General features: G+C 47.5%; 1 protein-coding gene across 1 annotated transcript in view; it reads left to right on the plus strand.

The window, feature by feature from the left end:
* Window positions 1–15758, plus strand: part of TRAP1 (TNF receptor associated protein 1) — a 427467-nt gene that overhangs the window by 376018 nt on the left and 35691 nt on the right. The window lies entirely within an intron of this gene.

Below are 15758 nucleotides of genomic sequence, written 5' to 3' on the forward strand. Positions count from 1 at the left end.
GACGTCAACATTGACAGCAGGGAAAACATTAGCACTTTTGTGACAGCTTCATATTTTTTTGCCCCCCCGCCGAGACGGAGTCTCGCTGTGTTGCCCCGCCTGGGATTACAGGCGCACGCCACCACACCCAGCTAATTTTTGTATTTTTAGTAGAGACAGAGTTTCACCATGTTGGCCTGGCTGGTCTCGAACTCCTGACTTTGTGTTTCACCCGCCTCGGCCTCCCAAAGTGCTGGGATTACAGTCGTGAGCCACTGTGCCGGGCAGCCTCATATTTTTTATAATTTAATATCTGTTTTGAATAAATAAATATGGTTTGATTGAAAAGCCAAAACCATATGAACAGGTAAACCTTGAGAAGCCTTGCTGCTGCTCAGAGCACCTGCTGCCTTCATAATTACTATTAATTACCTGTGGGTCCTGCCACTACTTACTTGTACTACTGTAGTAAGTGCAGATATACATCTTCCCTCAGGGACACACCCTTCTCTGTGTTCTGTTACTTTGGAGCTCGTAGAGAGCTTGCTGTGTTCATACATAGTTTGCTGCTGCTTTGCCTTCTGTAGCCACCGTGAAATGCCGTTCATATCTTTTGCCCCAGGTTTTTCTTCTGGACTGGCTGGCTTTCTATTTTTTCTTTTTTTTGGGGGGGGACAGGATCTCTCTGTCGCCCAGACTGGAGGGCAGTGGCGCGATCTTGGCTCACTGCAACCTCTGTCTCTAGGGTTCAAGCGACTCTCCTGTCTCAGCCTCCCAAAATGCTGGGATTACAAGCATGAGCCACTGTGCCTGGCTTCTGTTTTGTTTTTTGGTTTGGTTCTGTCAGTTGTTGGGAGAGGAGTGTTAAGATCAACTATGATTGTGGAATTGTTTTTTCTTTAATTCTTTCCATTTTAACTTCATGTATTTTGAAACTCTGTTATTAGGCAAATACATACTTGTGCTTACATTTTCCTGATGAATTGTTCCTTGTGGTATTCTGAAATATCCTTCTTTTTTCCTAATGTTTTTTATTTTGAAATATATTTTACTTGATATTAGTAGAGCCACTCCAGCCTTCTTAAACACACTTTTTGGATGGTATGTATTTTTCCATTCATTTGTCTTCAGTGTATCTTTTTCTTTATATTTAAAGTGACTTGTAGATAGCATATAATTACGTCTTCCTTTATTAATTCCGACAATCCTTGCCTTACAGTTAGAGTTCAGTTCATTAATATAAGAGTAAATATTGATATAGTTGGATTTATTGCTACCATTTTATTATTTGCCTTTTATTTGTCCTTTTGATTTTTTCCGTTTTTCCTTTCCTTATTAATTAAATATATTTGAGATTTCCATTGTGGTTCATCTAATGCTTTTTAAAGCGATTCTTCTGGTTACTCTGGTGTTTGAAATATGCCCCCTTGGCCAGGTGTGGTGGCTTACTCCTGTAATCCCCGCACTTTGGGAGGCCGAGGCAGGAGGATCCCTTGAGCCCCAGAGTTTGAGACCAACCTGGGCAACGTAGCAAGGCACCCATCTAAAACAATTTTTTTAAAAGAAATATGCACCCTTGTCATAGTCTAATTTAGAATTAGTATTATAATACTTCATGTAAAATGTCAAAATCTTGTAACTCTATACATGAATTCTCTTCCCCACCCCATCTTTTATGTTACAGTTGTCATGTGCATCACACTCACATATGTTACAAATACCACAAGATAATGCCTTAAGTTTTGCTTTTGACTGTCATATTTTATTTATTTATTTTTTTGAGATGAAATCTCACTCTGTCACCCAGGCTGGAGTGCAGTGGCATGATTTTGGCTCACTGTAACCTCTGCCTCCCGGGCTCCAGTGATTCTCCTGCCTCAGCATTCCCAGTAGCTGCGACTACAGGCGCCCACCTCCACGCCCAGCTAATTTTTTGCATTTTTAGTAGAGACGGGACTTCATTATGTTGGCCAGACTGGTTTTGAACTCCTGGCCTCAGGTGATCCACCTTCTTTGGCCTCCCAAAGTGTTGGGATTATGGTGTGAGCCACTGCACCTGGCCTGTCATATATAGTTTAAATATATTAAGAGAAAAGTACTTTTTTTTTTTTTTTTTGAGATGGAGTCTCACTCTATTGCTCAGGCTGGAGTCTGGTGGCATGATGTTGGCTCACTGCAACCTCCCCACCTCCTGAGTTCAAGCGATTCTCCTGCTTCAGCTTCCTGCAGAGGTGGGATTACAGGTGTGTGCCACCATGCCTGGCTAATTTTTTTTTTTTTTATTTTAGAGACGAAGTTTCACCATGTTGGCCAGGCTGATCTCGAACTCCCTGACCTCAGGTGATCTGCCCTCCTTGGCCTCCCAAAGTGCTGGGATTACAGGCGTGAACTACTGTGCCTGGACTTAGAACAATTGTTTTTTGTTGTTCTTGAGATGGAGTCTCCCTCTGTTGCTGAGGCTGGAGTGCAGTGGTGTGATCTTGGCTCACTGCAACCTCCACCTCCAGGGTTCAAGTGATTCTCCAGCCTCAGCCCCCCGAGTAGCTGGGATTACAGGTGCCTGCCACCACAACTAGCTAATTTTTTTTTTTTTTTTTTTTTTTTGAGACGAAGTCTCGCTCTTGTCCCCCAGGTTGGAGTGCAGTGGCTTGATCTCGGCTCACTGTACCTCCGCCTCCCAGGTTCAAGCGATTCTCCTGCCTCATCCTCCCAAGTAGCTAGGATTACAGGCGCACACTACCACACCTGGCTAATTTTTGTATTTTTAATAGAGACAGGGTTTCATCATGTTGGCCAGGCTGGTCTCGAACTCCTGACCTCATGATCCACCTGCATTGGCCTCCCAGAGGGCTGGGATTACAGGCGTGAGCCTCCACACCTGGCTGAGAAAAATACTTTTTATCTCAGGTTACCATTACTGATACTTCTGCATTCCTTGCTGAAGATCTAAGTTCCCATCAGATAGGATTTTCATTCAGCCTGAAGAATTGCAACATTTCTTTTAGTGCACATCTGCTGTTGAAGGCTTTAAAAATGCTCTACCATTGTCTTCTGGTCTCCATCATTTCTGGTGAGGAGTTAGCTGTCATTCTTCTCCTGTGGAATGTGTCTTTTTCCTCTGGTTCCTTCCAAAACTGTCTCTTTTCCTTGGTTTTCAACAGTTTGTTTATGATATATCTAGATGTTTTTTTTTTTTTTTTTTTTTGAGACAGAGTCTCGCTCTGTTGCCCAGACTGGAGTGCAGTGGCCGGATCTCAGTTCACTGCAAGCTCCGGCTCCCGGGTTTGTGCCATTCTCCTGCCTCAGCCTCCCAAGTAGCTGGGACTACAGGCGCCCACCACCTCGCCTGGCTAGTTTTTTTGTATTTTTTAGTAGAGATGGGGTTTCGCCGTGTTAGCCAGGATGGTCTCGACCTCCTGACCTCATGATCCGCCCATCTCGGCCTCCCAAAGTGCTGGGATTACAGGCTTGAGCCACCGCGCCTGGCCGATACATCTAGATGTTTTTCTTTGAAATTTTCCTATTAGTGGTTCATGGAGCTTTTTGAATCTGTAAATTTATGTCTTTAACCAAATTTGGGGGAAAATTTTGTTTGTATATTTCTTCAGTTTTTTTTTTCTGTCCCATTATATTTCTCTTTTTCTGACACTCCAGTTACATGTATGGTAAACTTGTTTCTGTTGTTGCAGATATCCTAAGGCCCTGTTCATTTGTTCTGAATTTTGTTTTTTTCATTTTTTTTTTTTGAAACGGAGTCTCACTCTGTTGCCTAAGCTGGAGTGCAGTGGCGCAGTGTCAGCTCACTGCAACCTCCACCTCCTGGTTCAGGCAGTTCTCCTGCCTCAGCCTCCCGAGTAGCTGGAATTACAGGGGCCTGCCACCATGCCCAGCTACATTTTGTATTTTTAGTAGAGATGGGGTTTCACCATCTTGGCCAGGCTTGTCTTGAACTCCTGACCTCGGGTGATCCACCCTCCTTGGTCTCCCAAAGTGCTGGGATTACAGGCATGAGCCACTGTGCCTGGCTCTGAATTTTTTTCGTCTCTGTTTTATGTTGAATAATATCTAGAGTTACAGCTAAAGATAATGCATCTGAAATATCCCATCTTTTATTTTGGGCGTATTTTATTTTGTCGTATAGTATTTTTGTAATGGCTGCTTTTAAATCTTTGTCTTTCTGATTCCAACATCTGGATCTTCTTGGGATTGGTCTCCATTAATTAGCTATTCTGTTCAGCAGGGGTCACATTTTCCCATTTCTCTGTCAAGTAATTTTTGATGACATCCTGGATACCGGGGATGCATCTTCTGGAGTCTCTGAACTCTGTTATGTTCTCCTGAAAAGTTGTTTTTTTCAAGTGGGATCTTGGCTGGACTCAGACTGCAGACCCTTTTTCGTAGGCAGTGGTTCGTTTCTTTTACCCGTAGCCCCGCACATGCATGGTTCAGGGGGCCCAGGCAGAGACCTCTGAGAGTTTATTTGCAGAATTTGGGGCTCTCTTCCTTTGACTTTCCTTTCAGGGGTCTCCCCTTACTTTCCAGCTTCTTTGGTTGCCCTAGTCTCTAACCTGGATATTACGACCATTAGAGGTATACATTGTACACATTTTCTCCTAGTGTTTTCCCCACTCTTGAGTGGCACGATTGCACCGTCCTCATTTGGTGCTGTTCCCTTCCTCTGCGTGTCAGCCCTCCTCCAGAAACTGCCTGCTTTTGCCGACTCTCCAGAGCGTGCTCGTAGTCTTATTTTGCTGACATTCTGAGTTCCTATAGGAGCTCTGTAGGTAATAACCTATAGAGCTCTGCTGGGACACAATGCAGCCGTACAGGAAGGGGCATTCTGTGGAGCGGAATTAAATCTAAATGTGAAATTATTCTCTGTGTTGCACGTGGTAAAATTTTAGGCTCATTGAGACATGTAGTTTCAGAAAAATAATTGAGCATTTCTCACAGCTGAAAAAAAATACTCAGCATGTGTATGTAAAGAGCGTAACTGAAGATGCCGTCGAGAAGCAGAACCACAGAAGAACTGTGGGTGGTGTACGGGACAGATAGGTGTTTTTCTTCAAGCACTGAGCATGCGCAGTGCGCTCTTCCTCATCTGCCTTACTTGAGCGACCCCTGTAGGCAGTTGCCGTTTTTAATTTTTGTTTTTTGTTTGTTTTTTTTTTTTGAGACAGAGTTTTGCTCTTGTCACCTGGGCTGGAGTGCAGTGGCAAGATCTTGGCTCACTGCAACCTCCGCCTCTCGGGTTCAAGTGATTCTCCCGCCTCAGCCTTCCGAGTAGCTAGGATTATAGGCATGTGCCACCACCCCCGGATAATTGTTGTATTTTTCGTAGAGATGGGGTTTCACCATGCCATTGGCCGGGCTGGTTTCAAACTTCTGGCCTCAAGTGATCCACCTGGTTCAGCCTCGCAAAGTGTTGGGATTACAGGCGTGTTTTTAATCTTGAAAGTGAGTTTGAAATGACCTTGCAGGACCCCTGACACCATCTTTTGGCTCCCTGAATGTGCTTCTGCTTGAGCACAGTGAGGTTTATGTCTATTAAAAAAAAAAATTTGTTTGTTGCCAGGCGCGGTGGCTCACAACTGTAATCCCAGCACTTTGGGAGGCCGAGGTGGGCGGATCACCTGAGGTCAGGAGTTCCAGACCAGCCTGGGCAACATGGAGAAACCCCGTCTCTACTAAAAATATAAAAATTAACTGGGCTTGGTGATGTGCATCTGTAGTCCCAGCTACTCGGGAGGCTGAGGCCCGAGAATGGCTTGAACTGGGAGGCGGAGTTTGCAGTGAGCCGAGATTGTGCCTGTGTACTCCATCCTGGGCGACAGAGTGAGACTGCGTCTCAAACAAACAGACAAAAAAGTCTGGGCGCGGTGGCTCATGCCTGTACTCCCAGCACTTTGGGTGGCCGATGTGGGCCGATCACCTGAGGTCGGGAGTTCGAGACCAGCCTGACCAACATGTAGAAACCCTGTCTCTACTAAAAATACAAAATTAGCCAGGCGTGGTGGCACATGCCTGTAATCCCAGCTACTTGGGAGGCTGAGGCAGGAGAATCACTTGAACCCGGGAGGAGGAGGATGGGGTGAGCCGAGATCATGCCATTGCGCTCTAGCCTGGGCAAGGAGAGCAAAACTCTATCTCAAAAAAAAAAAAAAAAAAAAAATTTTATAAAGGGTAGCTTTTGTGGTAGATGCTTTGGCATACCAAGAAATAGGGATGTTCCTGTCTTCAAAGAGTGTTACTGAGAAATAAAAGCTTGTCCCTGCCCTAAGTTAGTGAGATAAATTATACATTAACCAAAAAATTAACAGTGGGAAATGTCATATGCTGGCATATAGCAGCAGTTTCAAATGAGCAGCACAGGCCGGGCATGGTGGCTCAGACCTGTAATCCTAGCAGCTTTGGGAGGCTAAGGTGGGAAGACTGCTTGAGACCAGGAGCTTAGCCTGGTCAACATGGAAATACCCTGTCTCTACAAAAAAAAAAAAAATTTTTAATTAGTCATGTGTGATGGTGCGTACCTGCAGTCCCGGCTATTCAGGAGAGTAAGGCAGGAAGGTCCCTTGAGCCCAGGAGTTCAAGAATGCAGTGAGCCATGACTGCACCACTGCACTCCAGCCTGGGTGACAGAGCAAGCCCTTTTCCTTTTTTTTTTTTTTTTGAGACGGAGTCTCGCTCTGCCACCCAGGCTGGAGTGCAGTGGCCGGATCTGAGCTCACTGCAAGCTCCGCCTCCCGGGTTTACGCCATTCTCCTGCCTCAGCCTCCCCAGTAGCTGGGACTACAGGCGCCCGCCACCTCGCCCGGCTAGTTTTTTGTATTTTTTAGTAGAGACGGGGTTTCACCGTGTCAGCCAGGATGGTCTCGATCTCCTGACCTCGTGATCCGCCCGTCTCGGCCTCCCAAAGTGCTGGGATTACAGGCTTGAGCCACCGCGCCCGGCCAAGCCCTTTTCTAATAAAGAAAGAAAAAGTAAATACGTGAATAATTCTTTTTTTTTTTTTTTTTTGAGACGGAGTTTCACTCTTGTCGCCCAGGCTGCTGGAGTGCAATGGCATAATCTTGGTTCACTGCAACCTCCGTCTCCCAGGTTCGAGTGATTCTCTTGTCTCAACCTCCCGAGTAGCAGGGATTACAGGCACTTGCCACCACGCCCGGCTGATTTTTGTATTTTTAGTAGAGATGAGGTTTCATCCTGTTGATCAGGCTGGTCTTGAACCCCTGACCTCAGGTGATCCACCCACCCACCTCGGCCTCCCAAAGTGCTGAGGTTATAGGTGTGAGCCACTGCACCTGGCCAGTGCAAAAATTTGTTAAATGGGCAACATAAAAAGTAAGTACAGTGAATTCATAGGAAGAGATTATTGTGAACTGCAGGGGCCAGGGAGGCCTTAATGGGAGAGAGGGCCTGCAGCCGGGTCCTGCAGCAACTCGGATGGGAAGGAGTCCCAGCTACTGGGACTGCTTCTGCAGAGTGGAGGAGCTGCATGGGCACTCGCAGTAGTGGGTAGGGATGTAGGGGTGGAAGGGGAGGGATGTGTGGTGTCACATTCAGACTATCAGTGCTTCCCATTTTGTGCAACTCCAAACCACCAGATAGTTTAACCTTGTAGTCTGACATTGAGGTTTGTGGTTTTTCCTGTAGGGTATAGGAGAAACACAAAGACAGAAATTGTGCAGATAGCATGTTTGGTATCTGGTTCAGGCAGATTTATTCCTCTAGTGGTTTATTTATTTCTTTTTTTTAATTTTTAATTTTTTTTTGAGACAGGGCCTGGCTCCATCTCCCACCCTGGAATACAGTGGCATGATTTTGACTGACCGCAACCTCTACCTTGTAGGCTCAGGTGATCCTCCCAAGTAGCTGGGACTACAAGCATGCACCACCATACCTGGCTATTTTTTGTAGAGATGGGGTTTTACTTTGTTACCCAGGCTGGTCTCAAAACCCTGAGCTGAAGCGATGCTCTGGCCTTGGCCTCCCAAAGTGCTGGGATTACAGGCATGAGCCACTGCACCCGACCTAGTGGTTAAAAGTTATTGTAGAGGCTGGGCGCGGTGGCTCACACCTGTAATCCCAGCACTTTGGGAGGCCGAGGCGGGCGGATCATGAGGTCAGGAGATCGAGACCATCCTGGCTAACATAGTGAAACTCCATGTGTACTAAAAATACAAAAATTAGCCAAGCATGGTGGTGGGCACCTGTAGTCCCAGCTGCTCGGGAGGCTGAGACAGGAGAATGGCGTGAACCCGGGAGGTGGAGCTTGCAGTGAGCTGAGATCATGCCACTGCACTCTAGCCTGGGCGAAAGAGCGGGACTCTGTATCAAAAAAAAAAAAAAAAAAGGCCGGGCGCGGTGGCTCAAGCCTGTAATCCCAGCACTTTGGGAGGCCGAGACGGGCGGATTACGAGGTCAGGAGGTCGAGACCATCCTGGCTAACATGGTGAAACCCCGTCTCTACTAAAAAAAATACAAAAAAAACTAGCCGGGCGTGGTGGTGGGCGCCTGTAGTCCCAGCTACTCGGGAGGCTGAGGCAGGAGAATGGCGTAAACCTGGGAGGCGGAGCTTGCAGTGAGCTGAGATCCGGCCACTGCACTCCAGCCTGGGTGACAGAGCAAGACTGCATCTCAAAAAAAAAAAAAAAGAAAGAAAAAGTTGTTGTAGAAAGTTTGCATAACCTGAAGTCAAATCTGCTTTTAACAATGCTGTCAATTAATGTAATCTTGAAATTAGGATACAAGGTCTTGCAGTTCTGGCTAGTAATATAGATTTATTTTTTTCTTTTTCCCAACTGTGAAGACTTCTGTGTACTCCTCCCATCATGAACATTATATTAAATCCTTTTAAAAATACAGCCTGGGTGTGGTGGCTCGTGCCTGTATTTCCAGCACTTTGGGAGGCCAAGGCGGGCGGATCATGAGATCAGGAGTTTGAGACCAGCCTGACCAACATGGTGAAACCCTGTCTCTACTGAGAAAAAAAATAAAAATAAAAAAAATTAGCCAGGCATGGTCGCATGTACCTGTACCCAGCTACTTGGGAGGCTGAGGAAGGAGAATTGCTTGAACCTGGAAGGCAAAGGTTGCAGTGAGCTGAGATAATGCCATTGCGCTCCAGCTCTGGGCAATAGAGCAAGACTCTGTCTTGGGGGGAGAAAAAAAATTCTGCGTATTAATTGGGGAAAAACCAAAAAGACTAGAAAAATGAAACATGGGGAAATCATGCTTAATCTTAGAATAAGGAAAGCTTTTACAACCAAAAGACTAATTTCCTTAATATATAAAAAGCTCTTGCAAATCAATACGATTTAAAATGTAGCAGAAAAATCATCAGAGGATACCAGCAGTCCCTTAACAAAAAAGGAAATAGGAAATATTTCAAAATATGGGACAGTGCTCAGTTTTGCTTATAATAAGAGAAATGTAAGTGAAAACTACAGTGAAAATTTTATCTGACCAATAGGCAAAGATCCAAGAGTTTTATCTCAGCACTGGCTTGGCAGGAATGTGGGATGATATGCACTTTAGTACATTGCTGTGGTAACGTAAACTGATAGAATCTCTGTGGAGTGTGACTTGGCAGTATCTACCACTACTTAAAATACATAACCTTAGGCTGGGCGAGGTGTCTCACGGCTCTAATCCCAGTACTTGGGAGGCAGAGGCTGGGGGATCACTTGAGCTCAGGAGTTTGAGACTAGCCTGGGCAACATGGTGAATCCCTGTCTCTACAGAAAACACACAAATTAGCCGGGCATGGTGGCATGAGCCTGTAGTCTCAGCTACTCAGAAGGTTAAGGTGGATCACTTGAACCTGGGGGCTCGAGGCTATTGTGAGCCAAGATCACTTTACTGCCCTTCAGCCTGGGCGACAGAGTGAGACCCAGTCTCAAAAAAAACCACAAAACACACAATTATTTACAAGTGGTATTACACGCTTGTAGTCCCAGCTACTCAGGAGGCTGAGGTGGGAAGATGACCTGAGCCCGGGAAGGTCGAGGCTGCAGTGAGCTGTGATTGTGCCATTGTGATCCAGTCTGGGCAACAGAGTGAGACCCTGTCTCAAAATAGCAGTAATTTATACCTGCTACAGTTATTACTGTGGTGTTTCCTGATGGTGCGCTGTTTGCTGCCATTCCTTGTGTTTATTCATTGGAATTCTGCTGTGATGACAAGCTGCTGCTGCTCCTCTGTTTCAGTGTGCACCGATGGTTGCTCGATTCGCCAGGTCCCAGCTTACAATCCTTTATTGTCGTTATTTCGCTGCACAAATTGTCCTAGATTCTGCCACTGGGAGCCCTTCTGGCTGGGTTGTGTGTCCTCTTGACACATTCCGTCCTTTCTCGTCCTTCTGCACACCACAGGGTGTCCTGGGCTCCTCCGTGTGCTCCACAGGGATCTCTGCTTCCTGTTTTTGGAGAGAGATATTCACAAACCAAGATCTGGCTTCCAGGTAGGGTGACCAACCGTCCTAGTTTGCCAGGACAAAGGCTTTCCCTGGGACGTGGGACTTTAGAGTGCTGAAACTGGAACAGCTTTTGGACTTTGCTCTCTGTAGCCTAAGTGGGGGGTCATCGCGCCTGGGCCCTGTCACGCGTCGGTGGACAGAGCGGAGGAATGTGTGTGTGTGTGAATCCTCTGATACTGATTTCTGCATCCAGTCTGTACACATGGGAAAGGTCGTGAGCCTATACTGATGCCTGCGCCTCCACTGCCACACCTCAGGGTTTTTCTTTGTCGCTTTCCTTATCATTGACTTTTCTTCAACCGTGAGGACCCCAGCTCGTTAGCCACAATGAGCTTGTCCACTTGATCTTGGCACATGGGTAAGTCGGGCTCAGACCTGCTGACCTCTCGGTGGGCGCGTCTCCTGCCCGAGCCCGGTGATGGCACTGCCCGCCGAGGGCAGTTACACAGTACAGTCATGGTGCCCTTTCTAAAGTCTCTTGGGTTGGTTCTTCTTTCAGAGTGGTGATGTCATTGTCACAGCTGTACGTATTTGCTGTTTGTATTTCATTTTTTGTTCCTGTGCACCATGTTTTGTTTTCATGGTTTCTTTTTTTCTTTTCTTTTTTTGAGACAGAGTCTCACTCTGTCGCCCAGTCTGGAGTACAGTGGTGTGATCTCGGCTCACTGCAACCTCCACTTCCGTGTTCAAGCAGTCCTCCCACCTCGGCCTCCCAAGTAGCTGATAACTACAAGTGCGCTACCATGTCTGGCTAATTAATGTTTTTTTTGGGGGAGGGTATGAGAACACTGACCGTGGTTCTGAGAGAGACATACAGAAGATGTGCGTGGAAGTGTCACATTCCTCAGCTCTGCCGGCCCGCTCCCCTTCCCACTTTCTTTCCATTTTCCACATCTATGCTGGTTGGAGGTTGAATTGTGCCTCCCCACAAAAGAGGTTAAAGTCCCAACTCTCAGTACCTGTGAATGTGACCATGTTTGGAAACGGGGTCTTTGCAGGTGATCAAGTTGAGTTCACTTGAGTGGGCCCTAATCCAACATGACTGTGTCCTTATAAAATGGGGACATTTGAACAGACACGTGTAGAGGGAGAAGGGCAGATGTCCTGGCGGGAAGACACAGGGAGAAGACGACCACCCACAAGCCTAATCTATGCCAGAGGCTGCAGAGGCTGGGAGAGGCGAAAACAGACCCTCCCTCCCAGCCTCAGGAGGAAGCAGCCCTACTGGCACCTTGATCTTGCACTTCCTGCTTCCAGGACTGTGGGAGAATCAGTGTCTGTTACTTTAAGCTACCGGGTGTGTGCCACGGGGAGCTTCATACACACCTCCTGTAGGTAACCGAGCTGTGGGGTTCGAAGGCCGGGCACAGTGGCTTATACCTGTCATCCCAGTGCTTTGAGAGGCCAAAGTGGGAGGATTGCTTGAGTTCAGGAGTTCAAGACCAGGCTGGACAACAGAGAGAGACTTTGTCTCTATTTTTATTTTTTTTAAAAAAAGAGGCCAGGTATGGTGGCTCATGCCTGTAATCCCAGCACTTTGGGAGGCCAAAGTGGGTGGATCACTTGAGGTCACGAGTTGGAGACCAGCCTGGCCAACATGGTGAAACCCCGTCTCTTCTAAAAATACAAAAAGCTGGGCGTGGTGATGCGTGCCTGTAATCCCAGCTACTCGGGAGGCTGAGGCAGGAGAATCGCCTGAACCCAGGAGGCGGAGGTTGCAGTAAGCTGAGATCAGGCCACTGTACTCCAGCCTGGATGACAGAGCGAGACTGTCTCAAAAAAAAAAAAAAAAAAAGATATGTTTGCGTCCTGACCCCTGGTACCTGTGAGTGTGAGCTTATTTGGGTCATTTCAGGTGTATCAGGTTGTGATGAGGTCACACTGCATGGGGATGGGGCTTAACTCCAGTATTCCTGGTATCCATATAAGAAGAGGGAAATTTGGACACAGCCAGGACTCCACATAGAGAAGAGCTTGCCATGTTACAAGAGGCAGAGCCTGGAGCATGTGCAAACCATGAAACACCAAGGATGCCAGCTGCTGCCAGAAGCTGGGGAGAGGTGCGGGATGGACTCTCCGTCAGCACCTCCCGTGGGCACCACCCCTGCCCAGAACCCGGGATCTTTTTTTTTTTCTGAGACAGGGTCTCACTGTCTCACCCAGGCTGAAGTGCGGAAGTGCAATAGTGTGATCTTGGCTCGCTACCGCCTCAACATCCTGGGCTCAAGCAATCCTCCCACCTCAGCCTCCCAAGTAGCTAGGACTACAGGTGCACACCACTACACCTGGCTAGTTTTTGTGTTTTTTTATTTTTTTATAAGACGGAGTCTCGCTCTGTGCCACAGGCTGGAGTGCAGTGGCGCGATCTCAGCTCACTGCAAGCTCCGCCTCCCGGGTTCACGCCATTCTCCTGCCTCAGCCTCCCGAGTAGCTGGGACTACAGGCGTCCGCCATCACGCCCGGCTAATTTTTATATTTTTAGTAGAGACGGAGTTTCACTGTGTGAGCTGGGATGGTCCTGATCTCCTGACCTCGTGATCCGCCCGCCTCGGCCTCCCAAAGTGCTGGGATTATAGGTGTGAGCCACCATGCCTGGCGCAGAACTGTGGACCTTTTTGAAACTGCATAGTTTGTGGTGCTGTGTTTCAGTAGCCCTAGGAAACAAAATACACAGTCACATCAGTTTCTGGTTTATCCTTTTTGTGTTTCTTTTACACAAATGATCAGAAACATGGATACGCTCTGCGGGTGGGTGGGTGGCGCTTGGGCGCTTCCCTCCTGTGTTCCCAAGGCTGGCTCTGCTCTGGGTGGAGGCAGAGGCTTCAGCGCCCTGGTTCAGTGTAGACTATTCACGAACTCCTCTAACACCAAATACCATTTAATTCCACAAGAAATGTCCCGGGATTTCTTTTTTCTTTTTAGCTGTATGAATAAAGTGAACAATTACGTAGACCCAAATAATTGGATATTTACATGGTTTGGAAACTGAATATTTTCTGAATTGCGGTCGATGTTTTTAAGGTGTCTGCATGGAGATAAAGGCTAGGGTTGGCTGGGTGTGGTGGCTCACACCTGTAATCCCAGCACTTTGGGAGGCCTAGGTGGGCGGATCACCTGAGGTCAGTAGTTCGAGACCAGCCTGGCCAATAAGGTGAAACCTCGTCTCTACTGAAAATACAAAAATTAGTCAGGCGTGGTGGCAGGCACCTGTAGTCCCAGCTACTTGGGAGGCTGAGACAGGAGAATTGCTTGAACCTGGGAGATGGAGGTTGCAGTGAGCCGAGATCACTGCACTGTAGCCTGGGTGACAGAACGAGACTCCATCTCAAAGAAACGAAAACAAAAGGCTAGGTTTGTGCTGTTTGTAAGTCCAGGAATAAACCTAAAGAATAGGCAAGTTTTGACTGGGCACGGTGGCTCATGCCTGTAATCCCAGCACTTTGGGAGGCGGAGGCAGGCAGATTGCCTGAGGTCAGGAGTTCGAGACCAGCCTGGCCAACATGGTGAAACCCTGTCTCTACTAAAAATACAAAAAATAGCTGGGTGTGGTGACGGGTGCCTGTAAACCCAGCTACTCGGGAGGCTGAGGCAGGAGAATTGTTTGAACCTGGGAGGTGGAGGTTGCAATGAGCCGAGATCGCACCACTGCACTGCAGCCTGGGCAACAAGAGCGAGACTTGGTCTCAAAAAAAAAAAAATAGGCAAGTTTGTGTACCTTTTAGGAGTATGAAAGTTGATATGTTAATTTTTTTTTTTTTTTTTTTTTGAGACAGACGTGCTCTGTCACTCAGCCTGAAGTGCAGTGGTGCAGTCTTGGCTCACTGCAACCTCCGCTTCCCGGGTTCAAGCCATTCCCCTGCCTCAGCCTCCCGAGTAGCTGGGATTACAGGTGCACACCACTGCGCTCGGCTAACTTTTGTATTTTTAGTACAGACGGGGTTTCTCCATGTTGGCCAGGCTGGTCTTGAACTCTTGACCTCAGGTGATCTGCCTACCTCGGCCTCCCAAAGTGCTGGGATTACAGACGTGAGCCACCTCACCCCTGGCTGATATGTTAATTTTTAAAACCTTGATTCCTGGATATTCTGTGTCCATCTTTTGTACTCATTACAAATTTGTGAAGAACAGGAGAGGCTCCCAGTTAGATGTGGTTCATTTAGGCCTAGACTTTCACATGGCGTAGCTGGCTGGCCACGTATCCTTGATGCCACCGTGTATTGCAAATCTGCTGACCAAGGCAGGATCCTGGTGTGTGGTCCTGGGGTCAGTGGGTGATGGTGTTGGGTGGGTCCTGTCCTGTGTTGGAGTGAAAGTGTCTGTGGTTTCTGTAGCATCAAAGGCTGGGCCTGTGTCGGTGAACTGCGTGCGGCTGGGGATACACTGGCTGCTTTCCTCCCTCGCTGGACTCTGCAGGCGACTTTCTCAGCCCACTGGGCTGATCAGGAAGTTACAGAAGACAAGTCTCCTTCCTAGTTACAAGGTAGAACCCATCGTCAGCTGTTTTTCAGTTTTTAAAGTACACTAATTTTTTTTAAAAAGTCTGTTTTGGGCCGGGCGCGGTGGCTCACGCCTGTAATCCCAGCACTTTGGGAGGCCGAGGCGGGCGGATCACGAGGTCAGGAGGTCGAGACCATCCTGGCTAACACGGTGAAACCCCATCTCTATTAAAAATACAAAAAAATTAGCCGGGCGCGGTGGCGGGTGCCTGTAGTCCCAGCTACTCGGGAGGCTGAGGCAGGAGAATGGCGTGAACCCGGGAAGCAGAGCTTGCTGTGAGCCAAGATCATGCCACTGGACTCCAGCCTGGACAACAAAGCGAGACTCCGTTTCAAAAAAAAAAAAAATCCGTTTTGGATGAAAAAGTCATGGAAAAGAATCAACTTTTAGAACATGATGAGACAGTTTGAGAATATTAACATTTAAATATTTGGATTCCTTTCGGGAGCATTTTTTTTTTCTTGACTGTTAAGAGCAAGGAAGTGTGGCCCATCGGGGGCTTCTGCAGGGCCTGTGAGGATCGAGGCAGGTTTGAGTTTGTGGGTTCTGCAGGGGCTGCGAGGGTCGAGGCAGGTTTGAGTTTGCGGGTTGATGGAAAATCTCACCTGTGAGGTGAAAGTGGGAAGTGCTGTCAGCAGGCACCTGCCAGCTGGGCGCGGTGGCTCATGCCTGTCATCCCAACTCTTTGTAAGACCAAGGCAGGAGGATCGTTTGAGCCCGGGAGTTCGAGACCAGTCTTGGCAACATAGCAAAACCCCATTTCTACAAAAAACTTTTTAAAAATTATGGGGGCTTGGTGGTCTAT

Source organism: Macaca thibetana, chromosome 20, assembly GCF_024542745.1.
Source record: "Macaca thibetana thibetana isolate TM-01 chromosome 20, ASM2454274v1, whole genome shotgun sequence".
Lineage (NCBI taxonomy): Eukaryota > Metazoa > Chordata > Mammalia > Primates > Cercopithecidae > Macaca > Macaca thibetana.